At 42.0% G+C, this 26,256-nt stretch overlaps 2 long non-coding RNA genes across 2 annotated transcripts in view; one reads left to right on the top strand and one right to left on the bottom strand.

Annotated features, from left to right (window-relative positions):
* The window catches only part of LOC118915484 (uncharacterized), a 27,485-nt gene extending 1,843 nt beyond the window's left edge, over window positions 1–25,642 (bottom strand). The window contains exons 1-2 of the long non-coding RNA XR_005026093.2: window positions 25,334–25,642; window positions 19,492–19,647 (exon numbers count right to left, since the gene is read on the bottom strand). This is a non-coding gene — a long non-coding RNA (uncharacterized LOC118915484). The remainder of the gene's footprint in view (window positions 1–19,491; window positions 19,648–25,333) is intronic.
* On the top strand, window positions 19,654–26,256 carry LOC118915493 (uncharacterized). The gene is made up of 2 exons (XR_005026096.2): window positions 19,654–22,726; window positions 25,920–26,256. It is a non-coding gene; the product is annotated as an uncharacterized LOC118915493 (long non-coding RNA).

The raw sequence follows: 26,256 nt of genomic DNA, 5'->3' as shown, positions 1-26,256 counted from the left end.
ACAACTGTAAAAATGGAGCTGATACTAAGAGGAGGAACACTTTGGGAGTAGCAGGTTTAAGGGTGGTGAGGAGCAGGGAGAGCAGGGTTTGCTTTGGACATGTTAAGTATGAGATGCCTGTTAGGCATCCAAGTGGAAAAAAAATTAAGTAGGAAATGAGTCAATATACATAAGGATCCCAGGGTGGGAAGGGGCCAGACCTTCCAACCAGATCCTCAAGTTTCTATATTAGGAAATCCAGTCTGGGTAGCCTCGAAGTGCCTGATGATAGCCCAGTGGCAGAAAAAGCCACTGAGACCCAAAATAAAATCACGTTAAGGAAAGAAGTGTGGGCTAGCGCTGCAGTTTAAGACAAGGCCTCAAGCACTGATGTGGGGCCACGGACTGTGCTGCAGCACAGACTGGCCCTGGAGCCTGGCAACCCATTAAAGCCTAACTACCCAGGTGCACATGTGAATTTGACCTAGGAGAGTTAGTTCCCTCCAGGCCTGGAGTTGGAACATGACCAATCATCTCACTCCCCCATGCCCTGATTTAGAATATACAGAATTTCCAAGATTTTGGATGGTTTGTGAGCAATGATAGGGGGAGAGACAAGCTTTGAAAATTGCTCACAGTGTAGAAATTAGTGTCCAACTGGTTTGGAGAGTGAAGGACATGAAAAAATTTTGAGTTTTCTATCTCTGGAGCCCTGGGCTGGTAATCATGACAGGAAATACTGGTAGAGGTGGATGGGTGGGGTTTACATCTGTTTACGTTTTGTAGTTGTGAAGCTGCAGTGAGATTGATTTTGGCCCTCCAGCAGAGAGTTTGGGATACCTTCAGAACACACAAGTGGTGAGGTCCAGTAAGTATTGGGGTGGATCTGGAGCTCAGGAGGAATTTAAAGGCACCACTGTAGTGCTTCTCTTGGCAAAAACTAGTAAAATCTCTGTGCACTCAATCTTACAACCTATGTAAATTACATAAATTAATCTATATATGTAGAACATTGTGTTTTCCACATTTACAGAGAGAGAGGGAAGTTAAGATAATTTCTCACCTTCCTCAAAGACCAACTTCTCACATCCTTCTCCATTCCACACTGCTGAATGACGCCTTTATTCATCCCTTTTACTTATTTCCCAAGGTCTAACAGCTACTACTGATCTCCTCAAACTCCTAATATACACTTATCATTCACTCCTAGCAGATAACCGAGATTCCTAATTTAATGATAGGATTAAGGATTCTAACCTGAGCTCTAACATCTTAGATCCTATCCTCAATAAAATGTATTTCTTCCTGTTACCCTCTCTGTTCTCATTAGGGTCTCCTCCAATTTTATTAATATTAATCCCATCCACCTACTTTTTATTCCTGCTCACAGCTTCTGGGATCTTTCTTTATAAATTAACCCTCTTTTCTTGACCCTTTCACTCTCTGCCCACAAATTAGGATTAAACCACCATAGTGCCATCTCCCACTTGAATAACTGTCCTTTATCTCTTCTCCCTTATTCACACTGTGGCCTTCCTTTCCATCCTCCCATTCACTTCCTAGTCCTAGTGAGGATCCCCCCTGCAAGTTACCATGTCAGTGTTAAGCATCTCACTGTGCAACCATGATTTCCGCCTTCCCAGCAAGAGAAACCAACGCCAACGACCCTTCTACTTAGCAGGACTGACAAGCCATTGATCCTACCACCTTTTTACTGTCCTTTACCCCTTATGTCTCTTCCTCCATAGTCCATCACTGTAATTATGCTCTTGCTTACAACTGCAAACCCCTTGCTCCATTTTCTTGGTTGTGCTTACTTAGGAAAATCTCAAACCTGATTAAATCTAACCCTGCCTATCCCATGCCTGCAGGCATGGCTGTGGCATGCTGACAGATCCACTTAAAATTCATGACTACTAACCTCCAGTGGGACTTACCTGGCTCAGCAGCCATACTGTATTCCCTTTAATCTCTTCACTTCCCACTCTCCTAAAATTCTTCTTGTATCTTCTTTACGACTCTCAACTCCCAAAATTTCCTCCCCATTCTCACTCAGTTCATAACTTTGCATCCTTATTCACTGAGAAAATAGAAGCAATCAGGAGAGACTGTCTACAAGTCCCCACTACTGCATCTTCCTTGTTAAAATATAATTTTCAAAAAGCTAAAATCATGACTCATAAACACATAGAATAAATGTGTCCAAAATTTATTTACTAAAGAACCAGTTAAATGATAAAGCTGTTGCAAAGAGCATTTGAGGAATAGGAGCTGATATATTTCACCAGGAAAAGTGCTTTAAAATATTTTAAATTGCTAGTTAGAGACAAAAACTGGTTAATGCCACATAAGGCAAAAGAATCATAACCTGTGAGGTTATCATTTTCATAGGACCGAAATCATTTGTATTTCTCTCATGAAGGGCCCCCACCCATAAGATGGCAAAATTCCTGCTTCTCTTCCGGGTCCTCGGTTCCCGCCGGCGCCACCTGAAGCCCAATCACCCCTCGCCCCCCTAATCCCAGCATCTGGCCAATAGCCACCAGCCCCGTAGAAGTGACACCACAATCACCCCATGCCCCTTCCTATATAACCCAGCACCTTTCCCTAATAAAGCGGAATTCTCCGGTGAATTGCTGCTGTGTGTCGCTCCTTTCCTTTCATTGGTGCCGAAACCCAGGAGACGGGACACCCCAACTGGGCCCCGTATTCCCCCGACACCAGCAGCAGCTTGCCCTCGTCCTCTTTTTCCGGCGCTGGCTCCTCACACTCACCACTCCTCTCTGGCCTTTGGGTAAGTTTTCCCCCAGAGTGGGCCACTCTTCCCCGAGCTATCGCAGCGCCATTGACCGTGATCGTCCGGCAAGGCCCTGACGCTCGGGGACGAGGAGGGAACTCTCCCCGCCTTAGGCCTTCACAGCTGCAGCGGACCCTCAGGCCCCTCCTTCAACAGCCATAAACGAGGTGACTTCTTTGTGGATGAGAACGCTCCCTTTCCCCCCCACGCCTTCCGTTCCTTCCGCTGAAAACTCCTAGTACGAGGTACCTCGGACTCCGGCACTCTGCCTTCTTAGAGAAGTCTGGGTGACGACCCACACTTCCTAAGAAACCGACTCATATACGAGTTTCCGCAGACCCCCAAGGATCACCGGGGACGCCCTTTGTCTCCTTGCGGTCTGCTCCCAGTCCGAGGGTCTCCGTTCGTCTTCCCCTGTTTGTCTCCTTCTCTGTCCTTTAGCCATGGGAGCCTCCTCATCCCTCCCTGGAAGTTCACCTCTTGAATGCCTGCTCAAGCATCTAGCCACCCTCTCCCTGACGCCTGATATAAAACCAAAACTTCTCCGCAAATACTGCTCCCAAGATTGGCCGACATGCCCCCTAGACAACAACAACCAATGGCCCGCAGGGGGACCTCTTGATCCTAACATCACTCGCGATCTCTTTAACTACTGCCAGCGCCTGAAAAAATGGAAGGAGATTCCCTATACCGAAGCTTTCCGCCTCCTCCTCCTGCCTCCCTTGCCGCCGCCGCCTCCTCCCCCCACCTCCCCCCAAGTTCTCCTAGTCTGCAAGCCGTCACCCCCGCAGAAGCCTCCCGTTCACTCCCTTCCCCCTCCTCTCCTACAACAGCCCCACCCCCTTCCTCCACCACCATCTCCTTCCCCACCTCACCCCCCTGCAGAACAAGCCTGAGCCTTTCAGCCCCCCTCTAACTAAGTCCCAGGAGCCTCCTCCGTCTTTGCCCCCATCACCTGTTTCTCCCCCACAGACTGAGCCAGAACCCTTCAGTCCCCCACCGCCGTGGGTCTCCACTCTCGAGATATCTTCGCCTGCTGCTTAATAGCAGGTCTGAAAAAGGCAGCTCATAAAGTAGTCAATTTTCAAAAGCTCCAAGACATAATTCAAAGGAGGGAGGAGACTCCCTCCGAGTTCTTAGACAGACTCCCTCAAGCCCTATTACAGTTACCAGCCTAGACCCAGAAACGCCTGACGGGAGACATGTCCTTATGACATACTTCCTAGCTCAAAGCTACCCCGACATTAAAGCTAAACTCAAAAAGTTAGAACAGGGCCCCGCTACCCCACAGACTGAGATCCTAACAGTGGCCTTTAAAGTGTTCCATAACCGGGAAGAGGAGAAGGAACGCCGTAAACAAAAGGCTGATCAGGCCAATTTCCAAATGTTGGCCCAGCTGATAAAACCACAACCTGGGCACTCCTCTACAAACAAGCCCCCCACAGGAGCTTGTTTCAAGTGCGGAAAAGAGGGACATTGGTCAAGGGCGTGCCCCTCCCCCAGATCTCCTACCACCCCATGCCCCAGATGCCACAAAAAGGGCCACTGGGGGTCTGATGGCCCAGCCACCCGAAGGGGAGGCTGGACGAACAACCCCCATCCTAAGCCCACCATAGTGGGGCTGGCAGAAGAAGATTGACGGGGCCCGGGGGCTTCTCGCCCGACCATTTCCATCACCAAACAGGAGCCCAGGGTTACTTTAACAGTAGCCGGTTGCCCCATCTCCTTCCTCCTAGATACAGGAGCCACCTTCTCAGTCTTGCGAGAATACCGGGGCCCTACCACGCCCGCCATTACTCCTATAGTCGGGGTAGGAGATAAACAGATTTTCCCATTAAAACCCCCCCCTTTTATGCACAATCCAGGACAATCCCATACCTTTCTCCCACTCCTTCCTGGTTATGCCCCAGTGTCCCATCCCCTTACTAGGACGGGACATCCTTTCTCTCCTCCATGTTTCCATAACTATATCCACTCCCACAGCCACCAGTACTCCCTTTCTGGTGGCCCTCATAGCCGACGACCCCCCTCTACCCAATGAAAGTTCCAGTTCCGCCCTCATACACCCTGTAAATCCCAAAGTTTGGGACATTACAAGCCACTCCGTGGCTCTATGTCCTCCTGCCTCTATCAAATTACGTGATGACCCCTCTCAGTATATCTGTCAGGCCCAATACCCCCTAACCACTTCGGCCCTCATAGGCCTCCAACCCATCATTCAAGATCTTTTAAACAAAAATTACCTCAGACCCACTCACTCCCCGTTTAATACCCCCATATTAGCTGTTAAAAAAACCAACAGATCTTTCCGCCTCGTCCAAGACCTTCACCTCATCAACATAGCCATTGTCCCTATCCATCCCTTAGCCCCAAATCCATACACCCTTTTATCGCAGATCCCTGCCTTGGCCTCCCACTTCTCAGTTCTAGATCTCAAGGACGCATTTTTTTTTCTATCCCTCTGGACCCCTCCTCCCAAGATTTTTTCGCCTTCACCTGGACGGACCCATACACAAGACATTCTGAATAATTCACTTGGACAGTTTTGCCACAAGGCTTCCTAGTCCACCTTATTACAATACTTGGATGATCTTCTACTCTGCAGTCCCTCGTGGGAACAGTCTCAACTTGACACTGCCTCCCTACTTAACCTTCTAGCTTCCAGAGGTTACCGGGTATCCCCTGTCAAAGCTCAAATCTCTTCCCCTTCTGTCACTTACCTCGGATTTCTTCTATCTCAACAAAAAATGTCCACTACCTTAGACAGAAAACGGCTCCCATCTGACCTGCCCGTTCCCAAAACCAAGACAGAAATCCTTTCCTTTCTAGGCCTGGCTGGGTATTTTAGAGCGTGGATCCCTAACTTCTCCCTGTTGGCAAGACCCCTATACGACCTCAGCAAGGGCCCCCCTGAAGAACCATTATCCTCCTCACCCCGACACTCCTTCATTAAGCTCCGTCGAGCCCTTGTAGAAGCCCCAGCTCTCCATCTTCCTGATTTGTCGAAGCCCTTCTCATTATACATTCATGAGAGGTCCAGTCAAGCTCTAGGAGTCCTAGGCCAATATTATAGCCCATCCTTTGCCCCAGTAGCTTATCTTTCCAAGCAATTAGACCCCACAGATCGGGGATGGGCCCCCTGCCTACGGGCATTAGCCGCTGGACAGCTCTTGCAGAAGGAAGCTCATAAACTGACATTCGGGGTGCCCCTTACCATTCTGTCCCCACATCACCTAAAGGATCTCTTAACCTACAAAAGTTTACAGACTCTCCCTCCCTCCAGACTCCTGACCTTACTGTCCTCTTTCCTCCAAAATCCCGTTCACCCCCTTTGCCATCCATACCCGAATCATGACTTTTTCCTCCTTTACTGCTCCCTCGCTCTCTCTCGCTTTTTTTCCTCATTCCTATTGTCTTCCCCGCCACCCCAGCCTCCTTTGTCTGGCGATCCAAAGTCAAACAGACTTACACACAGCATCAAACAAAAATTACTGCCCTCATTGCCACATCAGACTGCCCTCTGAAAGGCTGCTCCGAGCCTTTATACCTCCACTTTCCTCCCTCCACCGAAGTGTTCACTAGCAGCTACCTTTATTCTCCCTACCTGTGCTTCCTCTATGACCAAAAACAAGCCTATTGCAGGTGATGGCCAGACACCTACGGAGGATGTCCCTACAGGTCTTGCATCATTCACTACATGGGTAACTCCCGGTACCCACAGTATTACTCCTCCAACCCATTCTCTTCAATACTAACAAACCCCTTCCTTACCTGGCTGTGGCCCATTGCAGGCCCTATAATAATCATTCTCCTCGCCTGTCTCTTCTTACCTTGTATAGTAAAGTTTATCAAACCCCAAGTCGGTAAAATCTCTAATCAAACTTTCAACCAGCTTTTACTCAGGAACCACCAGCTTTTAGCCACAGAAGATCCCTCACCCTCACGTAACCTCCTCACCACACGCTGAGATGGACCCCTCTCTCCACTGGAAACTGTTTCTGGAAACAATGGCCACAGACGCCTGGCTTCTGGCACCCGTATCCTCTTGGCACCATTAGAATCAACAAGTCCTCGACCTATGGTTACAGGGAACCTTCACTGATTTCCAACCTGAAGTAGTCCACATCTACTCGTCCTTACTGTGGGGAGTCCTATCAACCCTTTCCTCCCAGTCCTCAAGCCCTCACTCCCTTCTCTGCCCCCGTTCAGCAGGAAGCAGTCAGAGAGAAAGCAACGTCCACAACCCCATAGAGGAGAAAGGTGGGAATGAAGGGCCCCCACCCATAAGATGGCGAAATTACTGCTTCTCTTCCGGGTCCTCGGTTCCCGCCAGCGCCACCTGAACCCCAATCACCCCTCGCCCCCCTAATCCCAGCACCTAGCCAATAGCCACCAGCCCCGTAGAAGTGACACCACAATCACCCCATGCCCCTTCCTATATAACCCAGCACCTTTCCCTAATAAAGCGGAATTCTCCGGTGAATTGCTGTTGTCTGTCGCTCCTTTCCTTTCATCTCAGACAAGAACTATTGTATCAATCTAAGTTTTCTATAATAGACAGAGTTGTAAAATACCCTAATCAATAGTAAGCAGAAAGTTGTTGAGCAATGGTACCTGCCCCTAGGAAATGAGGCCCTAGCCAGAGGGCTTGCTGGCCAGAGCACAGCTCTTCACTAAAAAGATACCCAGTAATCCTATTTGCCTATTTCCAAATTTGGGATGATTTTTCTTAACAATCTCCCTATTTGTGGCTGTACCCATGTCCTCTTGCCTGTCTTCCAGCTACTAAAGATAAATTGTCCAGGCTCTTCTTCAAGGCCAACTTTTGCACTTGTATATTATATCCTATCCACTTTTGCCTACTCAAGGATATTACTCCAGTGATTCTCTCTTCTGTCTCTTGCATCAAATTTTCCACTGTTCAGTTTTCTTTTAGCATAAACACATGCTCTTCCATTTCCAAACCAAGCTACTATCTCATTTCTCTCTTTATCTTTATAGAAAATAATTATCTGCAGTTGCTGCCTCTAGTTTGTCTCCCCTTATTCCTTGAACCCACTGGAATCAGCCTTTCACCCTCACCACTTCTCCAAAACTGCTCTTGTCAGAGTCGTCACATCCTCCACATGACCAAATCCAGTGGTCATGTTCTCCTCAGTTCTTATTCTTATTTAGATGCTGTTGATCACTGAGAAACACTTCACTTGAAGCACTTTCTGCACTAGGTTTCCAGGACTCTTCTACTTCCCTCCTGGCTGCTCTTTCTCAGTCCCCAGTGTTGTTTCCTCCTTGATCTCCTAAACTCTTAATGTCAGTGGCTCAAGGCCTCCTGTCATTCCTTTCTATACAAACTCCTCTGCTGATCTTACCCAGACTCTTGCTTTATATTCAATCCATACACTGATACATACATATGTCTCCAACTTAGAACGCTTTCCAAAATTCCAGACCCTCATATTCAACTGTGGGACTTCTCTGCTTGGATACCTAATAGATGCCAAAACCTAAACTCCTAATCTTCCTACACATTCTCCTCCCCTTTCCCATCTCAGTTAATGACAATTCCATTCTTCCAGTAGCTGGGGCCCAAAACCTTAGAGTCATCATTGGCTCTTCTTTTTCTGTCACTCCCACCAATCTATCAGCAAATTCTGTCTGCTCTGCCTTTAAAATATATCTACAGTATGACCACTTTTCACTCTCTCCACTGTAGCCATTTCGGACCAGTGCCACTCTCCCTGATTCTTCCATCTTCCTGTTTATCTAGTGCCTACTCCTGGTGCAGCAGCCAGAGTGATCCTGCTAAAAAGTCCGATCTTATCACTTCTCTACTTAACACCTTCTACGGGCTTACTATCTATGGTAGCTTGCCTCCAAGATGGCTGCCATCAATTCCTCCATCAACTGCCAGCCCATCATGGACATATAGCCCAGTCAGCCTTGCTCTCTGGCCTATGCAATCACTGATCTGCTTTCAGTCTCTATATAAATTTTTCTTTTCTGGACATCTCATACAAATAAAATCATAGAATATATAGCAGTTGCATCTGCTTCTCTCAGCATGTTTTTGAAGTTAATGCATGCTGTAGCATGTATCAGTATTACAGTCTTTGTTTTTGCTGAATACTATAGCATTAGGTGGACATAGTTATGTTGTTTATCCATCAGCAGCTGATGAACATAGCTGTGGGCTTTTGTAGATGCCCTTCATCAAGTTGAGGAAGTTCCCTTTTATTCTAGTTTGAGAGTTTTTATCACGAATGGGCTGGAATTTGCCAAACAGTTTTTCTGTATGTATTGAAATGATCATGTGGGTTTTGTCCTTTATCCTATTAATATGGTGAATTATATTAATTGGTTTTAGGATGTTGAACCACCTGTGAATTCCTGGATAAATCCTACTTGGCAATGATGTATAATCCTTATCTGTTGCTGGATTTAGTTTGCTAGTATTTCTGTTGAGGATTTTTGCATTGATACAAGGGATATATATATATATATATATATTTTTGGTATCATTAATCTACAATTACATGAAGAACATTATGTTTACTAGGCTCCCCCCTTCACCAAGTCCCCCCCAAACCCCATTACAGTCACTGTCCATCAGCGCAGTAAGATGCTGTAGAACCACTATTTGTCTTCTTTGTGTTGCACAGCCCTCCCCATGCCCCACACACACATTATACATGCTAATTGTAATGCCCCCTTTCTTTTTCCTTGCCCTTATCCCTCCCTTCCCACCCATCCTCCCCAGTTCCTTTCCCTTTGGCAACTGTTAGTCCATTTCTTGGGTTCTGTGAGTCTGCTGCTGTTTTGTTCCTTCAGTTTTTCTTTCTTCTTATACTCCACATATGAGTGAAATCATTTGGTACTTGTCTTTCTCCGCCTGGCTTATTTCACTGAGCATAATACCCTCTAGCTCCATCCATTGTTGCAAATGGTAGGATTTGTTTTCTTCTTATGGCTGAATAATATTCCATTGTGTATATGTACCACATCTTCTTTATCCATTCATCTACTGATGGACACTTAGGTTGCTTCCATTTCTTGGCTATTGTAAATAGTGCTGTGATAAACATAGGGGTGCAATGTCTTTTTCCAACTGGGCTGCTGTATTCTTAGGGTAAATTCCTAGAAGTGGAATTCCTGGGTCAAATGGTATTTCTATTTTGAGCTTTTTGAGGAACCTCCATACTGCTTTCCACAATGGTTGAACTAATTTACATTCCCACCAGCAGTGTAGGAGGGTTCCCCTTTCTCCACAACCTTGCCAACATTTGTTGTTTGTCTTTTGGATGGTGGTGATCCTTACTGGTGTGAGGTGATATCTCATTGTGGTTTTAATTTGCATTTCTCTGATGACAAGCGATGTGGAGCATCTTTTCATGTGTCTGTTGGCCATCTGAATTTCTTCTCTGGAGAACTGTCTGTTCAACTCCTCTGCCCATTTTTTAATTGGATTGTTTGCTTTTTTGTTTGTTGAGGTGCAGGAGCTCTTTATATATTTTGGATGTCAACCGATACAAGGGATATTGACCTGTACTTTTCTTGTAGTGTCTTTGTCTAGTTTTGGTATCAGGGTAATATTGGCCTTATGGAATGAATTAGGTGTTTTCTTCTCTATTCTCTGAAGTTATTTGTCAAGTATTGGTATTATTTCCTCTTTAAATATTTAATACGATTCATCAGTAAAGCCATATTGGACAGGGCTCTTCCAGTGGGAAGATTTTTTAATACTAATTCATTTTTTTACTTCATCTATTCAGGTTTTCTATTTCTTTTGAGTTGGTTTTGGTGATTTGTGTCTTTCTAGAGATTTTTCCATTCCATTAAAATTGTCTCATTTATTGGTATAAAGTTGTTCATAATATACCCTTGTAAATTTTAATGCTTGTAGAGTAGAATTATTATTGTATCCTTTTTCATTCCAGTTATTGGTAATTTGTGTCCTCTCTCTCTTTTTCCTGTCTCTCTGTCTCTGCCTCTCTTTCCTTGATAAATCTAACTAAAAGTTTGATCTTTCCAAATAACCAACTTTTGGTTCACTGATTTTCTGTATTGTATTTCTGTTTTTTTCCCATTGATTTCTACTCTAATCTTTATTTCCCCTTTTCTGCTTGCCTGAGTTTAGTTTGCTCCTCTTTTAATTTTTTACTTTTTTAAGGTAGAAGCTTAGGTTATTGATTTGAGACCTTTCTTCTCTTCTGACATAGGTGTCTTCTTCAAAGCACTTCTTAGCTGCATCCTACAAATTTTAATATGTTGTATTTTCATTTTCACTCAGTTCAAAGTATTTAAAATTTCCCTGGTGATATCTTCTTTGACCCATGAACTATCTAGAAGTCTGTTCAATTTCCAAATACCTTGGGATTTCCCAGATTTCTTTCAGGTTTTCATTTATAATTTAATTCCATTGCAGATTGAAGGCAGAGAATGTAGTTCGTATAATTTGCATTCTTTTACATTTATTGAATACTTGTTTTAGGTCCTAACATATCTACTCTGGAGAATGTTCCACGTGCACTTGAAAGGATGTCTATTCTGCAGTTGTTGGTCGAAGTTCTGTAGATGTCAGTTAGGTCAAGTGGGTTGATATTACGTTCAAGTTTTCTATATCCTTGATGATATAGTTGTTTTATCCATTATTGAGAGTGGGGTATTGTTGTTGAATTTTCTATTTCTTCCTCCAATTCTGTCCATTTTTCTTTCATGTATTTTTGTGGATCTGTGATCTGTGTGCATATTTATAATTATTATATTTTCCTGATGAACTTATCTCTTTATCATTATTAAATGTCCCTCTGTCTCAAGGAGCATTTGTTTTTTTGGTCTTAAGTCTGTTTTGTCTGATATTAATATAGCCACTCCAGCTCTCCTATGGTTATTATATTCATGGTATATCTTTTTCACCCTTTTACTTTTCACTATTTGTCATTGAATCTAAGGTGTCTTTTGCAGACATATTATAATTGGATCTAGCTTTTTTAACCAACCTACTGATTTCTGTATTTTGATTGAGATGTTTAGACCTTTCAGAATTAATGTAATCATTGATGTAATTTGATTTAGGTTTGCCATTTTAGTATTTGCTGTTTCTTTTTTTGTTCCTATCTTCCTCGTTTACTGCCATTTTTTGTGTCAAATAAATAATTTTAGTGTGCCATTTAATTCCTATGTAGATTTTTAAACATACATTTTTTAGTTATTTTCTTAATGGTTACTGTAGGGATTATAATATGCATCATAATTTATTATTATCTATTTCAGATTAATACTAACTTAATTTCATTAAAGCATAGAAACTTTGCTCCAATATAACTCTGTCCCTTTCCCCTCCTTTGTGCTATTATTACATATATAGCTCACATATATCCTAATATTAATGATTATTATTTTTTATATAGTTATACTTGTTATATAATAACCCACTTAATTATCATATATATACATTTGGTATATATGTTATAACCCATCAATATAGTGTTATAATTCTTTCATATCTTTTTTAAACAAGTTACATGAAAGAAGAAAATATATAGTTATAGTCTTTTACATTAACTCCCTTATTTACCATTTCCAGTGCTCTTCATTTCCTCCTGTGGATTTAAGTTACCATCTGATGTCCTTTCCTTTCAGCCTGTAGGACTCCCTTTAGCATTTCTTATAGGGCAGGTCTGTTAGCAACAAACTTCCTCAGATTTGTTTATCTAGGAATGTCTTAATTTTTCTTTCATTTTTGAGGATAGTTTTGTGGGATATCAAGTTCTTGGTTAATAGTTTGTTTCTTTTACTCTCTGAATATGCCATTCATTCCACTGCCTTCCAGCTTCCATTCTTCAGATGAGAAACCTCTGTTGTTTTGATGAGAAATTAGCTGTTAATCATATTTATGCTTCATTGTACATGATGGTGATTTTTCTCTTGATGCTTTCAAGATGTTCTTTTTGTTGTTGGCATTCAACAGTGTGCATGTTGTGTTTAGACGTGGATCTCTTTGTAGTTATCCAAGTTTGGTTTGTTTAGCTACTGGGATGTGTAGACTGATGCTTTTTAACCAAATTTGCCATGTTTTTGGGCATTGTTTCTTCAAATATTTTTCCTGACCCTTTCTTTCCTCTCCCATTACACATATGTTGGTATGTCAATGTTGTCCCACAAGTCTCTGATGCTCTGTTCATTTTTCTTTGTATTTTATTCTTCAGTGGATAATTTCTGTTGGTCTCTTTTCAGTTTCACGGATTCTTTTCTTCTGCCACCTTGAATCTGTTTTTGAGACCCTCCACTGAATTTTGTGTTTCAGTTATTGCTTAGTATTAGTTCTATAAATTATACTTTTAAAAATTTAAGTAATTTGTTTCCTCATTGAGCATATTTATTTGTTGATTCCATATTGTCTGACTTTCTTTTGAGTCTTTAAAAATGATTTTTTTTAGTTCTTTGAACGTATTTTTTGTTTATTTGAAATATTATAATATTTATAATAGCTGCTTTGATGTCTTTGCCTGCTAAATCCAATTTCTGGGGACATGGAAATAGTTTCTATTGACTCTTGTTTTTCCTGAGAATAAGTCAAATTTTCTTATCTTTTTGCATATTTTATGGAAAACTAGATTTTTAAGTAATATTTTGTAGCAATTCAGGATCCTGATTTTTTCCCTCAAGGCCATCTTTTGTGTTTGCGTGTTTAAGTAACTTGCCTTGGTTAACTTCTCTGAAGTGTGTGGCTGCTAATATCTCTACTCAGTTTAATTTTTCATGTTTTTATTTTTGCCTGGCTCCCTAGGGGTTGCCCCTGTGTCTAAGTAGCCTAATGGTCAGTCAATGATGGGACAGAAACTGTGCTCAGCACCTCAGTAAGACTTCCATCCTCTGATCATGAATTTGTGCGTGGGCAGAGGGATACATGCAAATGTCAGGCTGTTTTCAATTCTATTTGGGCTTTTACTTTCCATTGGGCCCTTTCACAGCTTCTCTATGCACAAATCCTCAAGGTCAGCCAGGACTTTGTGGCTATCATAGGCCCTCTGTTCTCAGCTGTAAATGTGTACCACCTCAGCCATGAGGATGCTTGCCCCAACCACAACTGTAACTTTGTGTTAGTAGAACCACTGGCCCTCTCCTGCTTCAAATCAAGTTGAGACCTCTTTGACTGTAACAGCAAAGCTATGGGTCCTCACAGCTTCCCCCCACCCTGGCAAAATCTCCATGCTGACTGGGCTGGTGGGAGGGCTGGGAAATGGGAGCATCCCCAGGCAAGGATGCCACAGAGTCCCACTGTTAATACTGAATGTCAGCCATTGTTCAAGCATAAACACTTCTCAGGTTATTATATGTTGTTGGTTGATTTCCAGGGTGCTAAAAATGGTTTGTTTTTTTTCCAGCTTTGTAGTTGCTTTTTGGGGAGAGGATTTGCCCACCTCCTTACTCTGCTTTAGCTGGAAGTTCCACTGTCTCTAGTAAATATTTGTTGGATAATAAGTGACTAAACCCATGTAATCTGTCTTCTACCTCTACCACCCTACTGACACAGTCCCATCAAAAATTATCAGTTGCCTCCCAGGCACTAAAATAGGCTCTCCGAGTAAGACAGACCTGGGTTGAATTCCAGCTCTGCCACCTAGCAATTGTGCACTTGCTGAGTATACTTATCTTCCCCAAATATTCTGTTAAATGGCTAAATAACACCTATACCTATATGTCACTGTGAGGAGGGTGGGGTCTGAGTAAGCATGTGGGTGGACACAGCAGGATTCATGTCCAACACGGGCCAGAGCACCTGTTTAGACTGTGAGTCTGGGATGCCTCCTAACCTCGTGCATCACCCTTACACTCGACAGAGATATAACTGGTGGGAATGCAAGGATAAGATCACGAAAATCCTTTGAGATTGGATTTATTACACATGACTATAAGGTATTATTATGCTTTATTATGACGTTCTTTGGGAACTTTTAAAGTTCCTTCTCTCTGGGAAATTCTGGTTATAGTAGAATGTCTAAAAAATAGTAGAAGCTACCAAAATTACTCCCCTAATTTTCTTCTTCCCTTTATATTTTAACTATTCAAATATTGCTATCTTCTGAAAGACCAGAACTACCGATATATAACCCCTTCTCAATCACAAACTATCACATTTTTAGGTGTTTCTCCTTCTAAGAACTAAGGATGTGGTCCCCCGAATCATAAATAAAAACATCAATTTGGTGGTTAAAGATGGAGATGAAGGAATATTACTGAACAGAATGCTTGGAATTTGAAATGGAAATAGTGAGGCAAGGCCATCACCACTTAGGACCTTGTGGAAAATTCAGATCTTGCTACAGAAAAATGCATGTTTAAAAACAGAATAAAAAATACCAATTGCTCTTTCCACATTCTTTTAAATTTCTTCCTCATTGTCCTCCCTTAATTAGTCATGCACTAGTTATCATTCACTATTGTTACTTGCTTTTTCATGTGTCAACCAGGCTGCCAGCTCTCTGGAAAGCAGGCAGTGAGCTGTGACCTCCTCTAGGCCTGGTACTGTTCCTATCACCTGTAGTCAACAACTGTGTTCATTTTCACTCCCTTACTCAGAAAACTTAAATCACTTTCCACTAAAAAAAAAGACTACCCCTAAAAGTGGTCCTCAGATTTTTTTTTATTCCATGTACTTATCAGTAAACTAATGTTTGAACATTCTCTAATGCACACGCATGTAATTTATTTTAAAATTATTTATATACTGTTGTATTTCTATTTTATATAGATTATAAGTATTTTACCAATATAGAAAGTTTAAGAGGATGACAAAGAAGTATAAATTTGTAATATTTTCTCTCTGTACCTTTTGCATACTCCGCTCTGGAGACCACCTGTCTGTAAAATAGAATCCAGGTTCTTTAATTAAAACCATCATCTTCAAACTGGGGTCTAAGCAGCTTGAGAGTACATAGCATAGATAGTTCTAAGAAGTCAATTTCCAGATTCTAAAGTTCCAAATGTACCCTCTCCTGATAGTGAATTACCTGGGAATGGCTGCCATTGAGCAGCTTTCTCTTTTCCAGCCTCTGCTTCCTAACTGCTCTGACCTTGGACAACAGCTCAAACAAAGGGATGATTTGAAAGTGTATCACCTGTAATCCTCCTACACTGCTGGTGGGAAGGTAAGCTAGTTCAACCATTGTGGAAAGCAGTATGGAGGTTCCTCAAAAAACTAAAAACAGAAATACTATTTGACCCGGGAAACCCACTCCTTGGAATTTACCCAAAAAATACAACTTCTCAGATTAAAAAAGACATATGCACCCCTATGTTTATTGCAGCACTTTTTACAATAGCCAAGATATGGAAGCAACCTGAGTGTCCATTAGTAGATGAATGGATAAAGAAGAGGTAGTACATATACACAATGGAATACTATTTAGCCATAAGAAAGAAACAAATCCTACCATTTGCAACAATGGATGGAGCTGGAGGATATTATGCTCAGTGAAATAAGCCAGGCGGAGAAAGACAAGTGCCAAATGATTTCCTTCATTTGTGGAGTATGACAATGAAGCAAAACTGAAGGAAGAAAATAGCAGGAGACTCAGAGACTCTAAAAGGCGACTAGCGGTTACCAAAGGGAAGGGATGGGGGGGTAGGGGAGGGGGGAAGGGAGGAGGGAGGGGGGAAGGAGGGAGAAGGGGACTGAGGGGTATTATGTTTAGTACACATGGTGTGGGGGGGATCACAGGGAGAACAGTGTAGCACAGAGAAGGCAAGTGGTGAATCTGTGGCATCTTACTACACTGATGGACAGTGACTGCACTGGGGTATGGGTGGGGACGATAATATGGGCAAATGTAGTAACCACATTGTTTTTTCATGTGAAACCTTCATAAGAGTGTATATCAATAATACCTTAATAAAAAATAAAAAAATAAAAAAAAAAGAAAGTGCATCACCCCTGAGGGAGAATCTCTTAAGGGCTAAGTAAGAAATACTGACAGGGTAGTGCTTTATTTCATCCCTTGGACAAATTCCTGCCAAGCCTCTGGGCCCTAGACAGCAGCTATTTTAGAAGTCCCAAGTGAGGTGGTAGAAGACATTGTGATAATAGTGTTTTTAATTAAAATATGAAGCTAAACTTTTTCTGATAGAAAATAAGTCTATTTAACTGATTGGTTTGCTCATGTACATTGGTTCTGCCAGTTTCGCCATGCAGATTGGTTCATGAAAGAGATATTTTCCACAAGGAGAATGGGCTAGATCTGTGGTTCCATTGCTTTTGATGGAAATACATTCAAAGAAAGCACTTATCCAACCTACAATACTCCAGAAATTTCATTTGCAACTATTTCAACTCCTGTTGACCACTACCTTACACTGACATTCACAATATTTATAACCACCCATACTTGTTCCCATCTGATTTCTTGCCAGGCTCCCTCAGGCTTCAGCCAGACCAGATTCCTGCTCCTAGGCACTCTTCCAGGTCTATACCTGTGTATATGCTCATGCTAAGTCCTCTGCTGGAAATACTCTTTCCTCCCATCATCCTGTGTTGAATTCCTACCTGGCCTCTTGTTCTGAGGCACTAATTAAGCACTGAAGATGCAAAATTAACATAATAATAAGCTTGACTCCACCGTCATAAGATGTAAGAGTCTAGTGTGGGAGACACACCAGGTAAGCAGTGACAATATGGTATTATAGAGCTGTGACAGGGAACCATGAGGTGTTGGGAAGTTAGCAGGGGCACCCTCCTTTCACCTGGAGGGTGAAGGAAATCTCAGAGTAAGTGGACAGAAAGCTAAGACCCATTGATGAGCAGGAATTAGCCTTTTTGCAGTGAAGGGAGAGAAGAGGATTGATCTATGTTGAGAAAACAAAACTGAGTTAACTGACAGTGTTGAGGCAATTCTTTGTGAAGTCGCAGTTCTGACCATGAGAGACACATCCCTAACTCCAGAGGTTTAGATAGAAATTTCCACTAAGTTCAATATGTTTCATGTGCTTGAGAGAATAGTTACATTCTCTCAAAAGCCCAATTTAGAACAGGCTGAAAGTCAAGAGAGAGGTCATCTCTAGAAAAATTTTCCCTTGCTTTTTGCCAGACACAAAATATTTGAACCCCAAGCTCACTTGCTGGGGAAATGGGTAGCCTTTGTATACTGGGTTTACCAGAAACAGTACTCAATGAATATTCTCGGGATATCTGTGAAGAACGGGACAGGTAGGTTTTCTATGTGTCTCTGTTCTGAGGGTGAAGACACCCTCTGAGCAAACAAGCTTATGAAATAAGAACCACAGAAGAGAAAACATTCAGTTTCCAGGGACTGCCTGTGGCACAAGAGGAAGAGACTGGCCTTCACTGCTTCACCTCTGATCCTGTCCTGCACTGTCCTTAGGCAAAGACCCTGAGAGCTTGCCTGGCTTATGTTCCACTCTCTACTTCATGCCACTACTCATAGTGCTGATAAACTACGAAAAACCCCTATTTATTTCTAGGAAAGACTCTCCTCCACAATACATTAGTATGGAAGAGAGACATGATAGATGTGGCACCAGCCATCAGGTATTTCCTATATTGGTCAAAGTTTGGTACCCATTAACTCTTTGTTCATTCAAAATAGGGAATATACTCCGCCTTCTGGTTTTCCGATACAGTCGACTCAAGCATGATGCATCATTGTAATGAATTTTTATATTATTTCTCATTGTTTTCTTAGTTGTTCATCTTCTTCAAGCACCCACATGGAGGGCTAACATTTTCTCTATGAAACTATTCACTTTGGCAGTAGAATTAGGAAGGTCTCATCCATAAGGACCTAATTATTGGGACACCAAAGGATGTCCTTATAAAACATTGACTACATGTGGATATCACATGACACAGACCCCAAGTACTCTATAACCAGTTAGACTCCAATTACTGGTAAAGCTACTTCATCTCCTTCAAGAAAACCATTATAAACTCATCCTAGAACACAAAAGCTCATTTTTTGTTAGAAAGTTATTATCAAGCTATTTAAGATCAGAACTATGTTTAGTAACATTTTTCTTTTTCAAATATTTCCTATCAGTGATACCATACTGTTTCAGATAGGTGGACCAACTAATTCTCTAAAATTCTGCTTTCTAACAGTTCCCCAAGCAGTTTCTGATTACGGCCTTTAACAAAGTTCACAACAATGGTGAATGCAGGTTTGTGGTGAAGTATGTATATAAATGTGTTTGCAAATGGGTTTAGACCCTTGTGTGGAAAGGGCCTGAAGTCTCCTAAATAGAAAAATCTTCACGTAAATCAGAACTGACTTAAGAGTTTGGGAAATGGTAGCAGGGTTTAGGGACCTTATATCAAACCACAGCCAAGGCCACATTTTAACATGTCCCCATTCCCAGATTAATTTTATTTCTGTCACCCTCTTCGCCTTTCAAATTCCTTCCATTCTGCAGAATCAGTTCCATGCAGGAGAACAAATACATTGTGACTTCTGTTCCTGATATTTCCCTGTGAGTAGTGATGGAAATAGTTTTAGTTTTCAGCCCTGCACCTGAGAGAAGTACAGGTAAAATGAAATGAGTTATGCCTCCTCTTCTCCTGAAGCCCCCAGATTGCCCTAAGAGAACACCCATAAACCTTTTGCCAGATCATTTAGGCCCGAGGGCTCCTCAAAACGGAGACATTTTTCTTGTAAAAGGTCAGATTCGTTTCTTTTTGTAATAGAATACTGCATGTGTGCTACCTTGGTGCCAGAGACTTTCTTGGGCAAAAAACTGGGCCATCACCTGCAGCCAACGCGACCTCTACTACTCCGGCAGGGATTTGCAGCGTCGCGGTGCGTCCAGCAGATGGCACCACAGCTGAATTTTCGCGAGCCGCTTTCTACTCCTGTAAGAGTCTGGAATAAACAGGAAGAGGGATTTTTTTTTTAAGTATTCTAATTTTCAACATTTATGGCCTTCTTTGTCGGTCAGAGGCTCTTTTTATTTGACTAAGTTGAAATGCATTTGAGATGTGTTTAAAAACCAGTGATTACACAACCTCAATACACGTATTTTTAGGATTTCCTCTCTTTCAAAGGACCCAAGAAACAAGTTTTAAAGTAGCGTAAACTGTCACAAGAGTCTAGTGGGTCAGAAACACTAGCAGACAGCGCGAGGTGAAGAAAGGTTGTCTCAAAGAAGCCAGAAAGCGGTGCAGGGGTAACCTCTCGGCGCCGCGGCGGAAGTCGCCTTCGTGGGCGGTGGCCGCCGGCGCCCCGAAAACAGCGCCGCCTGCTGGTGAAAATGGAGAAAGCTCGGATCTCGCCAGAGGCTGCGGCGTCGCTCCGGGACCGCTTAGAACCGACCGGCGGCGTTCCAAACACCGTTGCACTCTGGATGCTGCACTTAGGCCCCCTACCCAACAAAACTGAAAGTAGTGGTCCCTACCAGAGCCCAGCCTTTCTGTGGAGAAGAGAAACCTAGAGGCCCGTTATGGTGTTGGTATACAATGTTTCAAAGGGCTTGACTGCTTTTAATACTTCTAAATCTAAGGATAATTGTTATTTAAGACAATGCTAAAGGCGAGTGAAACATAGAACCTGATAAAAGCTCTCTTTCATTTATCCTATCCTACTTTAGGGTACTTTCATATCTACAAAATATTAAAAGAGCTCACTAGGAGCCAATTGGAAAAAACAGGCAGGGGGCTCAGTTTCAAAATGGTTGTGCTTATCATTTCTCATTATGTCCCCTCATTTTTATTCCAGGATTGTTACTGTGCCATTTCTGGCGTCCCTCCTCCTCACCCCACTCTTTTTTTCTCTATACTCATTTGACAGGAGCCTTTGCAATCATCTGCTTAGACCACGTCATCAACATCCACTGGGAGGGAATTATGGTACCACCTTTCTCCCCCTATGGCTGAAGGCCACGGAAAGAAGACGATGAGTTGCGCTTCTCTTGAGCCAGCGTGAGGGTTGGGAATTGTAACCTGCAAGATGATGATGCCAGAGTGCAGCTTCTCCCTTTTAATGCTGTGTGAGAGCTTTATGTTGCCCTGCTTTCTCCTACAGAGCTCTGACCTTCATTGTTGCCCAAATGAAGCTCTAACAACCTTTTGTCCCTTCCACTTGCAGAGATTCAGTGCAGTTTGTGTAAGAATTGTACGTCTCCGTTTTTCTTCTAGTAAAAGAGGGAAGACCCAGAGATGGATGGTTTCAGTTGGACTGGTCATGCTGTTTATCAGGTCCCTGTTCTCTGAGATGAAAATTCCCATGATGCCTCCTATCAGGGCATAGCTATAGGCACAAATTATAGGCTCTGGTTCAAAACAGAGCCCTCTCTTTTGTTCAGTAGCTCCAGAAACACCGTAATTAGGAACCCAATTAGAACAGAAGGCTTCTTGAGGGTCCTGGAGAAGGAAGGCTAGGCCCCCAAGTCCTGTTCATAACTACTTGGGCTGTAGCTTTCATAAGCTGTATCCAAGCATAGGAGCACTGAGAGCTCAGTGGTTGAAGGTCAAAGAAGAGCAATGGATATTTGGTAACTTAGTGAATCAGGGACAGGATCTGAGACAATGTTTGACATGTTTATCTGTAGAGAAATACAAGTCAGGAGGGAGCTGTCTCCCTAAATGCTTGTGCTATGAAAGTGTCCTTCAGGGATAGGATGCATTAACAGGGCAGCTGAGAACATTTAGTCCTGCGCAGGCAGGTACACCTCTCCCCATGCACATCCCCAGGACTGCTGAACCGAGTGTTACTATACTGAACTAATCTGAGCTAATAGGGCGGGGACACAGCTCTGAGCCTCTTCTGCCCCAGTCTCAGAAATCGGCTCAGACAAAGCAAAGCAGTTTCTCGAGGGGGAGGGGTGGCCGCTTTCTCTTTGTTCTCTCTTGGGAAATGGGCTCTCTCTCAACTCTCATACACCAGCTGCTTTCACCTTTTGGAAGAGGGCAAAATGAGTTAATCGCCAACAATGATTTGGGCAGCATATTTGTGGAGCCCTGAACTCTGTAAAATGCAGGGTCAAGCTATTTTTAGAATTCTAATGTGCTCTAAGTTTTTATTCTGGGTTTCTAGTCAAGAATTTCAGAAAGGTGCCCCTCTATCAAATAAAAATAAAGAGATCGCCTCACAAAGGGGTGGTGTACGTAGAGTATTTTAAATCCTACTTAACCTAGTAATTACATGTTCTACACCTTATGCTCAAGAATCTCTTCCTGAGAGAGGTATGATTTAATGAACAAATTCCTTTGTCTGCTAAAAAATCCCTTCAACAGTAAAAGCTCTCTGAGAAATCATATCTTTCTACACTGATTTTTTTTCTCATAAGAATGATTTAACATAGCTCCTTGAAAAATAAGAACTTTCAGAATTGTCTATCCCTGATTTAAGTGTGGTATTAAGACAAAGAGAGAGCTTGTTCTTATACCAGGAATAGGCATGCCACTCCCCATACAATCAGAGCATCTGCTGCCTGGACCAGTTCTTAAACCAAAAGCCACATGTGGCTTCTGAGCTTGACAGCTGAAGTGGCCTTTTTTGTCCACTTGGAATTTTAGTTTGGGCTGTCTAGGACAGGCTCACACACAGCAGAAAATGGTCTCTTTGAGTCAGAGAAAGCCTACTGGACTGAGAAGGACTAAGCTGACATTTTGGAAATATTCTAGGTTTATTTCCTGGGACTTTACCACCCCAAATTAAGGTACTTTCAGTCCCTTCATGTGACATCCTCAGGCTCTATAAGACAGTTCCTATTTTTCTGGGATTTTATCTGCCAGCTAAATATCAGCAATTTTGCCCAGAATAACAGAATATCTGCATGTTTTTCCTGAGCCAGGCCTTAGGTCATGCGGAGAGCCGCTCCTCTCCTCCAGCTCCAGGCCACCTCATTCTTTCCAGCACTCCCCAGAGGAAGTGAGAACAACACCCCCCACGCCAGGAAACCAGCTGCACGTTAGCCTGTGACCTAATGGCTCAAGTTCTATAGGTGAGGCCCGGTGAGCTTCTCATTCTGAATCTAGATAAGTAACAAACAAGCAGGTATTAAAGGATTTTATGTACCTTTGTAACTAAAAGAGATTTTGATAAAATAGCCATTGGGCATGTATATTCATACCACTGCCCTGTGTTTGTGTATTATCCGTTACCCAGAGAGCATATTACAGAATGTCTTTCATCTGGCAGGTTCAAAGCTCTTTCCAGTGTTAACCTTGTAAATTAAGGCGACATGCAGTAAATGCTCTTAGCTGTTTTAAGAAAAAAATGGACCAAAGGAACAATGTACGACTGTGCTTTTAATCCTGAGATTAGGCCTGCCTTTACTGTCACATCTGAGGAAACTGGGTAGTGATACTTTATGACAGAAAATGGAAATGGGGACATTGTAACTTTCTGACTGATAGCTGACAGCAGCTGATTTTCTGATATGCCAGAAACTGTACCTTACATACATTATCTCGTTTAAACCTCACCACAACCCCACAGGCTAAGTTTACTATTATTACTACTCTTATTTTACATATGACCAAACATTATCCAAGTTACACAACAAACAGTCACATCAGGACTTGTACTGAGAGATTAGTCATCCTCTAAAGTTCATGCTTTGAGGTATATTCCTACCCCAGAATATCTAATAACAACCTGCAAAGCTCCATTTACTAACTACCCTTCTTCAGGGATTGCCTCACAATATACCTGAAATGGGAGAGAAGGAAAAGAATCAGCCAATAATTTATAATTTACACATCTCAGCCTGTATGGTTTTGGCATTCTTTCCTATGCATTATCTCATTTAATCCTCACAGCACCCTGTAAGTATGTTACTATTATCTCTTATATATAAGGAATATATCGCTGGAGAACAGGTTTAAAAAAAAATGCTAAAATTCAGAGGCTGAGAGGTAACAAACCTCCTGATAGATGACACTGTATCTGCCACCTCAGCTCAAAGTGCTGGTATAGGTGCCTCCTACATTTCTTTCCTTTCTTATTCCATTGAGCCATAAAGCTTATGCCCCATAAATACAAATATGGTTAAATGTTGACTTGCTGTTCTGCTAAACCATTTCAAAAATAAGGTAGAGAGGAAACAGTAAAAGTAACAAGGCATGGAATGCTATGTAACAATTTAAAATAATGAATTACATTTAAACACACTGCCATGAAAAGATCTCCACAAGGCATAGTAGGCAAAAAAAGAAAGCAAATTACAGAATAAGAAGTAGGAAGTATAACATAGTACCATTAATGTTTTAAAAAGGCATGAAACAATAGGATATACACACACACACACATCTATGCAAACACACACAGAAAGGGTTATACCCCAACTTGATAACTGGTTTCTCTGCGGAGAGCACTGAGTCCAGAGTAAGGTGCATAGCACTGGCAGACTCTTTCTTTACCCTTTTACAAATAATGTGTGTAAAAGGAAAAAGAAAGGGCAGAAAAGAAACAAGTGATGCTGGTAGAAAACAAAAGGTTAGCAACATGCAATAAAGTAAGTGGTACAAATACACCAAACTAAAATCTGCTGCCTCATTCATGTCCATAAGTAACCAGAAGAGAGTCCTCAAATTGGCTTTATTATGAATTGGATGACTGTTAAAATGTACTATCTCCCCAGTATGGCACAGAGAAGGTAAGTAATGACTATATAGCATCTTACTACGCTGATGGACAGTGACTGCAATGGGGTGTGTGGGGACTCAATAATATGAGTGAATGTAGTAACCACAGTGTTGCTCATGAGAAACCTTCATAAGATTGTATATCAATGACACCTTAATAATAAAAAAAGTGTAATGTCTCCTGACTACCAGGAATACAGTGCTGAGAGGTCTACTGGACTTGAAGCCCCAGAACCTGGGCTTAAGGCCTGACTGCATTTCTCTGTAACCTTGGTTAATTTCTCAGGCCTTAGTTTCTTAATCTGTTAAGTGAAGATAATAATATACTTCACAGGGTGCTTTAAGGATTAAATGAGATAACATACAAGAAAGAATATCATGCAGGCTGAGACTTACAAATTGTGTTTATTCTCTTCCATTCTCTTTCTCTCCCACCTCAAAGATTAATTTTTTCTCACACCTTTAAGATGTCTGAATCCCACACTGATGCAAAGTTTAATTAACAAACCATCAATATTCAGTATAACATTTACTGATAACAGGTCTCTATTATTTTGAGGCTTTAGACTGTGCCCATACATAGTTTTTAAGCTTCAATAACCTGTGTTGATATGTTTATTTTAAGGAATATAATTATTTGATTCCATTTTTATAAAATATCCCAATTTCCTAATTTTGATGAAAGAACTAAAATAGCCAAATCAGAGAGGCCACTTAAAGTATAAACCAAATGTATAATTTTGTATTTTTTTGCATCTTAAAATATGCTTATATGTGGTCCTACTAAAATTTCAGGCTGTTCTGAAATTTCAAGAATCCAATTATAAACCTCATAATAAAAAGAGTTGCAAAAATAATGAGAAACACAAAAGAGAAACATGAACAAATTAATAAATAGCAGTTGCAGGCACACAGCACCATGTCCACACCGCATGATACAACTATTTCAATTATAGCCTCACCTTTGAAACAGAGCCAGGTTCTCCTCTGCTTTTGCTGGATGTGCATGTGTTAAAAAGCACAGAGACCTGAAGATTTCTGGTGCAGTAAATAAGGATCCAGTTTAAGTTGTTCTGCAGTTTGAGTTCAGAAAGGATCCATTTGAAGGAACCAATTCCAAGCACACAAAGCATACATCCCTCCCAAGCTCCTCTGCCCCCATTAAACTGGGCTGTCATTTTAGAGCTGGGCGCTCATTGTTCACTTTCTTCTACTCTAATTAGACTTGACAGATTGCTCTTTCTAGCTAGACTGGCTATTGCCAAGAACAGAGAAGAGAAGAGACTGACCTTGTCATTATGCCGCTGGGATCAGTGCCACCCCCCTTCCCCGCCATCCTAGTCCACAGACACCGAAATGCATCTCAGAAGCTTAAATCTGTTCCCTTTCTCCTCCTCCAGCCTCATTCTTACATGCCCCCTGACTGTCTCAGTGTTGACTTGTTATTTTCAATACTGTGCGATTCAAACTCTCATAGGGTGTGGAAGTGGAATAAGGGTACTCTAATATTTTTCATATGTACTCTGACCCTTGTGTTTTTTTCTGCAGACCTGGGGAGAAAAAAAAGACCAGCTTTTCTAAAGGGAAAGATACTGCAGTTCTGCCTGAGAGCCAGGAAATATCGATTGCTTAATGAAACAGACCTTTGGAAGGATTCAGGGCCTGGCTCTACCTCCACGTGTCTGAAGCGAAGCCCCTGCCCTGCTTCCCTCAGTTTCCATATCTGTAAAATGCCATTAACACTTCATGGACCTTTATTATATCAAAACCACGTTATACTGGCATTACATAAGAATTAGATAATAGAATGATAGAGATGGAAGTGATCTTAGGCATTACCTGGTCCGATATCTACCTTTGTAAGATTAAAAAGCACAGGACAAAA

Source organism: Manis pentadactyla, chromosome 10 (genome assembly GCF_030020395.1).
Source record: "Manis pentadactyla isolate mManPen7 chromosome 10, mManPen7.hap1, whole genome shotgun sequence".
In the NCBI taxonomy this organism is placed as follows: domain Eukaryota; kingdom Metazoa; phylum Chordata; class Mammalia; order Pholidota; family Manidae; genus Manis; species Manis pentadactyla.
Note: the sequence above shows the minus strand (reverse complement) of the source record. Positions and strands in the feature narration are given on the sequence as shown.